The sequence below is a fragment of the Cebus imitator genome, unplaced genomic scaffold (genome assembly GCF_001604975.1).
Source record: "Cebus imitator isolate Cc_AM_T3 unplaced genomic scaffold, Cebus_imitator-1.0 Scaffold191, whole genome shotgun sequence".
Lineage (NCBI taxonomy): Eukaryota > Metazoa > Chordata > Mammalia > Primates > Cebidae > Cebus > Cebus imitator.
This window is the reverse complement of record NW_016107506.1, coordinates 555,831-562,912: the sequence shown is the minus strand read 5'-3', so window position 1 is coordinate 562,912 and position 7,082 is coordinate 555,831.

The following is a 7,082-nucleotide window of genomic DNA, read 5'->3' as shown; positions in this document are numbered from 1 at the left end:
TTTCTTTCTTTCTTTCTTTTCTTTCTTTCTTTCTTTCTTTCTCTCTTTCTTTCTTTCTTTCTTTCTCTTTCTTTCCCTCTTTCTTTTCTTCTTCCTCTCTTTCCTTCTTTCTTTTTTTCTTTTTCTTTCCCAGATCTTGCTCTATCGCCCAGGCTGGAGTATAGTGGTGCGATCCCGGCTCACTGTAACCTCTGCCTCATAGATTCAACTGATTTTCTGGCCTCAGCCTCCCAAGTAGCTGGGACCACAGATGTACACCACCATGCCTGGCTAATTTATATATTTTTATTAGAAATGGGGTTTTGGCGTGTTGGCCAGGCTAATCTCAAACTCATGGCCTCGAGTGATCTGCCCACTTGGCATCCCAAAATGCTGGGATTACAGGTGTGAGCCACTGTGCCTTGAGAGGATTTTCTTAATTGAACAAAAGAGTTGATGCAAAACTAGACCTCTTCTAAAGATGCAAACATCTTTTCCATGGATGTGAAACAATTATTATTGCTGTTAATTTAAGATAATGTGTTTAATTTTAGTATTTTGAAAATTTCTGATGAATTCTCTAAGCCTAAATTGGTTGTCTACACATTTGCAGGACACGTTTTAAGAATTTAAGAAATTCAACCCAAATGACAGGATCTGTCACAGGGATCATTAATGGCTATGCTTCAACTGCCCCTCTTGTGGTAATGCCAACTGAATCAAATCTCTGGACACCTCCAGACCAGATCTCTGTGCTGATCCCATTCCTAAATATCAAACATGATACTTGACAGCTTTACCCAGCTACAGCCAACTCTTCAAATTCAGCAAGTCCAAAGTTGATCTCATCATTTTTCACTCCACTTCATCTTTCTTCTTCAGGCAATGCTTAGATAACAGTATCACCATCCATCTAGCCACTGAACTCAGACATTTTAGGTCAGCTTTCTCCTCATGTGTCACTTCCTTTTGAAACTATCCCCCTCCATCTACTATCATTGCTGGCTCTGATTCAGGCCTTCATTGTCTTCTGCCTGGACTATTACAGCAGTCTCTTATTTATAATCCCTGTCTCCATTCTGGTCCCTGCCAGTCATCTATACTTCTTCCAAAAAGAAATTTTAACAAATGCAAATGCAATTTACTAATACTGCTTACTATTCTTTCATGGCTACCTATTTCTTTGCAGGTAGAGGCTTTTTTTTTTTTTTTAACCAGGTCTTGCATAATCTGGTATTTGCAAACATCTTATTTTCTAACAGTTTTTGGCTGGACAAGAACACAGGAAGCATGTGAAATGTCTTATAATTCCCTAAGTCCATCTTGCCTTCCCAGCTACCTTGTCTTTGCACATGCCCTTCCTTCCATCCAGAAGATGGTCTGTTCATCAAGGGTCTGTGCAAATATCATCTTCTTGATTGCTCCCTTAGTGCTCTCTGCACATTCCAATCATCACACATTCACTCCTTACGCTGGGCCGGGAGAGTTCCTAGAAAGAAGGATTGAAATTGTATTAGTGTCAGTCATGCAGTGTGTGCAGATCAGACCTGCTACAGATGATGGGCCGGTAGTCAGTCAAGGGGGTGTGGTCAGCTTCTTCCTTTCTACGCTTACTCTCCCACATTGCTAACCTGACTTTCTGACCCTTCAAGCATTGAAGCTCAAGGAAGGGCTTAGAAAATGTTTAATGTATTCTCTTTTTCTTCTGGACTTTTTTTTTTTTTTTTTTTTTTTTAAAAACGTTTTTCTGTTTTTTTTTTTTTTTTTTTTTTTTTTTTTTTTTTGAGACAGAGTCTTGCTCTGTTTGCCCAGGCTGGAGTGCAGTGGTATGATCTTGGCTCACTGCAACCTCTGTCTTCTGGGTTTAAGCAATTCTCCTGCCTCAGCCTCCTGAGTAGCTTGGACTACAGGTTCACATCACCACATCTGGCTAAGTTTTGTATTTTTAGTAGAGACAGGATTTTTCTACAATGGCCAGGCTGGTCTCGAACTCCTGACCTCAGTGATCCACCCACCTTGGTCTCCCAAAGTCCTGGGATTACTGGCATGAGCCACAATGCGGGACCTCTCTTCTGGATGCTTTCGTGGCTCCTTTGAAGACATTGATGATACTCTTGCCTGGAGTTCCCTCAACCCAAGTGAATAGATCTCTATTGTGGTGGCACACAGGAGCTCTCACCCTGGCCCCAATTGCCTGGCCACAATAGAAACCCCAAACCAGTCTTTTTCCCCTACTTACTCAACCCAATTTTGGACAAGCTTGGGAAGCCTGTCCTGCTGCCCTCAGAAAGCCTCACTACAGAAATAATGAAGCTTTTTATACCTCGTTGGTGTAGGCCTGTATCTGTCTTGACATCTGAACCAGATTTTCAAGGAAGGTCCATTCTGCAGAAGAAGGGGTTTGTATTAACTGGTGCAGCAAACAGGATAACCACAATATTATTGTGTCTGGTATTAGTATAGCTCCTCCATTTCTCTTGTGGTTGCTGTTTGTATATCTATTTTGTATATCTTTTTTCATCCTTTCACCTTCAACCTATTTGCATCTTTCAATCCAAAATATGTCTCCTGTAAACAGTGTATAGTTCTATCGTGTCATTTAAAAGAATCCAATCTGATATCTTTCTTTTGATCGGATTGTTTAATCTAGTCACACTTAATGTAATCAATGACATGGTTAGATTTACATCTGTCGTTTGTAATTTTCATTTTCTGTGTGTTTCATGCCCATGTCTTTTTTTCCCTATTTCTCCTTTATGTTTCCTTTTAAAATATAGACTTCATTTCTAGCACTTCTTGGATTTACAGAAAAATTGAGAAGATAGCAGGGGTCCTATGTACCTTGTCCCCTGTTCCTCCTATTATTAACATTTTGCATTGGTATTGACAATTGCCACAATTAAAGAACCAGTAGAGAAACATTATTATTCACTAAATTCCATAGTTTGTTCAGATTTTCTTAGTTTCTTTTAAAGTGGCAAAATGTATATAACATAAAATTTATGATTTTGTCCATTTTAAATGTAAAGTTTGGTGACATTAGTACATTCACATTGTTGTTCAGCCGTCACCACCATTCATCTCCAGCACATTTTCATCTTCCCATTCAACACTGTGCCTATTAAACACTAAGTCCTCATTCTCTCCTCCTTCAGCTCCTGGCAATCACTGTTCTATTTTCTGTCTCTGAATTTGACTGTTTAGGTACTTCGTGTAAGCGGAATCATACAACATTTGTGTTTTTGTGTATGTCTTATTTCACTTTGTGTCATATCGTCCAGGTTCATGCATGTTATTGCATGTGTCAGAATTTCCTTCCTTTCAAAGACAGAATAATATTCCATTGTATATATGTACCACATTCTGTTTATCTATTTATCTGTCAATGGACATTTGGGTTGTTTCTACACTTTGGCTGTTAGGAAGAATGATGCTAAGAATGTAGACATGCAAATATCTGTTTGAGTTCCTTATTTCAGTTCTTTTGATTGTACACCCCATATTTCCTTAGTTTTTATTTAACATCTTTTTTTGTTTCGAAATCTGATTTATGATGCATTACATTTAGTTTGCATGACTCCTTAGGCTTCTCTTGGCTGTGACAGTTTCTGATTTTCTTCTTTTTAATAACCTCGATGGTTTCAAGATCAAGGAGTTCCAATCAGGTATTTTATAGCATGCTCTTCTATTGGAATTTGCCTAATGTTTTTCTCACACTTAGAGTGGTGTTATAGGGGTTCAAAGGAAAACCATAGATGCCAAGTGACATTTTCATCACATCGTATGAAGGGTAGATAGTATCAACATGATTTGTCACTGTTGATATTTATCTTAATCACTCGGCTGAGATAGTGTTTGTCAGGTTTTTCCCACTGTTAAGTTACCCCTCTTCCGTAGTATTCTTTGGAAGAAAGTGATTATGAACAGTTTATATTTAAGGACTGGGGTTTTATGGTCCTTTCATAAAGGAAGAATATCTACATAAATTATCCAAAATTCTCTTGCCAGATTTGGCTCTTCTCCCCCGCTTATTTATTTATTCAATCATTGTTCTAGATTAGTATGGACCCATGAATATTTATTTTATACTGTGGGTTATAATCTAATACTATTTTGTTCATTTCTTTGCTCAAATTGTTCCAGCTTTGGCCACTGGGAGCTCTTTCAGTTGGATTCTGTGTCCCTTTGACATACCCCTATCAATGTAGGGGTTTTGTTTGCTTTTAGCACTTCCTTATTTTCTGACCCTATAAGATGCTCCAGGTTCTGCCTAAGTGCTGGTTTCAGTTATTTCTTCAAGAGACCCTTTTCCTTTTTCTGGAGGATGGTATTTTAAACCAAGTTCTGGGAAATGTGTGCTCACAATTGCTGTTTCTTTACATGTCTCACAATTTTAGGTTGAAACTGGACACTGTCATAATATTTTACAGCAGCACTGGACGCTAATTCCCTTCCCTCCCAACCCCCAGGGGTGGTGGTGTTTGTTGTATGCTTTGTCATTTGTTTATTTGTATAATGATTTGACTGAACAAAGCCTGTGATGTCTGTTTCTCTCACAGTGTTCAACCTCTGATGCCCATGCTTAGATATTTCCCCCTTTTTTTTGATCTTTCAGCCTGGCTACCTCGGGGTTTCTCCTGGGTCTGGGACCATATAAGCCACTTATTGGCCAAAAGTGGTACTCAAGCCCCCTTAGCCAGTTACATTTTTACTCTTTACCTTTGGATATGTGTGTTACAGGCTGCCATAATGGTTCAGAGAATTTATGTTTCCTGCTCCCCTATTCAGCCATGGACTAGTAGCTTGGAGTTTCTTTCTCTGATTGCTCTGAAGAGGGCTCAGTCTTGGCCATGCCATAGTCTTCCAGTTTGCCCAGGTTGAGTGTGATTTTATTTATAAGCCTGGCTTCCTAGGAGTCACCCTGGGTCATAATAGCTTATTATTCAAGCCAGTGTTTGGTCAGAGGTTGTGTTTTAGTCCCTTGTGCTGGGAAGGATTCTACCTTGTGTTGACTGTGATCCCAGGAGGGCTTTTCCTGGCTGTTCTTTGTCAGATTCTTTCTATTAAACTTCTGAATGCTCTGCTGTTTTGCTTGTATCCTGGAGCTACTGGCTTCTTCTTAATTACTCTCCACGAAGATTTCCCTTGTTTTCAACAACATCCTTAGGCATGGAGTTTTCCATTCTCTGTTCCAAATAGTCCCTTCAGGCAGAGGTTGCAGAGCTGCGCATCCTTGGGGTCACCACATCCCCTGGGCGGTACCCGGTGTCACTGCCAGAGTGAGGGGTTATACTCCAGCTTGGTGAGCGGGCTGGGAAGCCGGTGGGAGGGAGTGCCAGCCCCTGGTCTTCTCAGCCTGTCCTTTCTAACATGGAACTTCTCCTATGAGTGAGTTGGGGCAAGAGTGATCAGAGTCTGAGGATTCTCAGTGAGCTACAATTGTGCAGGACTGGGGAAAGGAGTCCTGTCCTCTAGGGCCAAGCCTGCCTGGAATAGAGCTTCTGCAACACCAGGCTGGAGGGAAGAGAATGAGTAATGCCATTGGCCACATGCCCCCACCCCCGGGGTGAAACCATAGCCCTAAGACTGTGTGCTGCAGGGAGAGGAAGTCCCTATCTTGGCTGTTCATGGTCAGGGTACAGCTTTTGCGACTTGAAACTGAGTGGGTAGGGGGGAAGGGTTAAAGAAGTAGGTCATGGTGAAATGCCGCACACTTGACATTTTCATAAAACTTGGTAGATGATGTTAAATGAATATTTTTCCATTTGTCCTATGATCTTGGAACAATTTCCAGAAACTTTATATAATGTATATATATATATATATTTTTTTGTAATTATCACCTGTGAAATTGTCTTGCTGGGGAGAGTATTCACCAGAAGTCCTACCCATAATATCTTAATACCCTTTTACATCACCATTATGATTCCTACCACGAATACTGGAGACAGTCTTCTGGGATATTAAGGTTGCTGTTGACACAGATTGCATGGTGGGGAGTTGAAGTTTGTGAACCAATGAGAATGTAAGGTAATTTTTGAGGATAAAGGAAAGAACTGCATGGCCATTAGTGGGAAAGAGGTGCTGGAAATGGATTTCATTTTCATCTGTGGCCTCTGGTTGTAATTCAGGTAGATAATTATTACTCTGGTCTTCTTACTACATTCATTCCAGTGTTCTGGCAATCTTGATATTAGCCATCTGATGTTTCCTTAGGCATGTGAAATGATATCAGCATCAAGTAACTTCTGTTCACTGTGAGGAAAGAGAATGCACTTTAATTGTAGCAGGAAGAATTTGGGCTAAATGTCAGTAGATAGTCTCTGATCATAAATGTCAACCCAAGAGGCCTTTTTTACATGTAAATCAGATCATGCCACTCTCTTGATTCCAGCCCCCCAATAACTGCCCAATGCAATTAGAGTCAAGTCTATTCTTCTAGCCAAGACCTACATTTCATTTCACTCGTCCTGTCACTGACCATACTCCAGTCACTTGGGTTTGCTTTCTGCCCTTCAAGCGCAACAGGCTTGTGCCTGCCCTACGACCTTTGCATTCACTGTTTCTTCTATCTGGAATGCCCTTGCCCAGATCTCTGTGTGGTTGACTCTGATGAATGGTCTCAACTCCAAGACCACTCATTGGAGAGGCCTTTCTGGACCACAATATCTAAGGTAGGGTCTTCACACCCCCAGGCTTCAGTGTTTTGTGTTTATTATTGAGCTGCCTCTATTCCCCACTAGAGGGTAACATCTATGAAACAGGAACTTTTTAAAAAATTATTTTTATTTGAGACGGAGTCTCACTCTGTCACCCAGGCTGGAGTGCAGTGGCGCGATCTCAGCTCACTGAAACCTCTGCCTCCTGGGTACAAGCAGTTCTCCTGTCTCCGCCTCCAGAGTATATGAGACTACAGGCACATGCCACTATGCCCAGCTAATTTTCATATTTTTAGTAGAGACAGGGTTTCACCATGTTGGTCAGGCTGATCCTGAACTCCTGACCTTAGGTGTTCTACCCTCCCTGGCCTCCCAAAGTGCTGAGATTACAGGCATGAGCCACCGTGCCCAGCGAAATAGGAATTTGATTTTCAATGTTGTCTG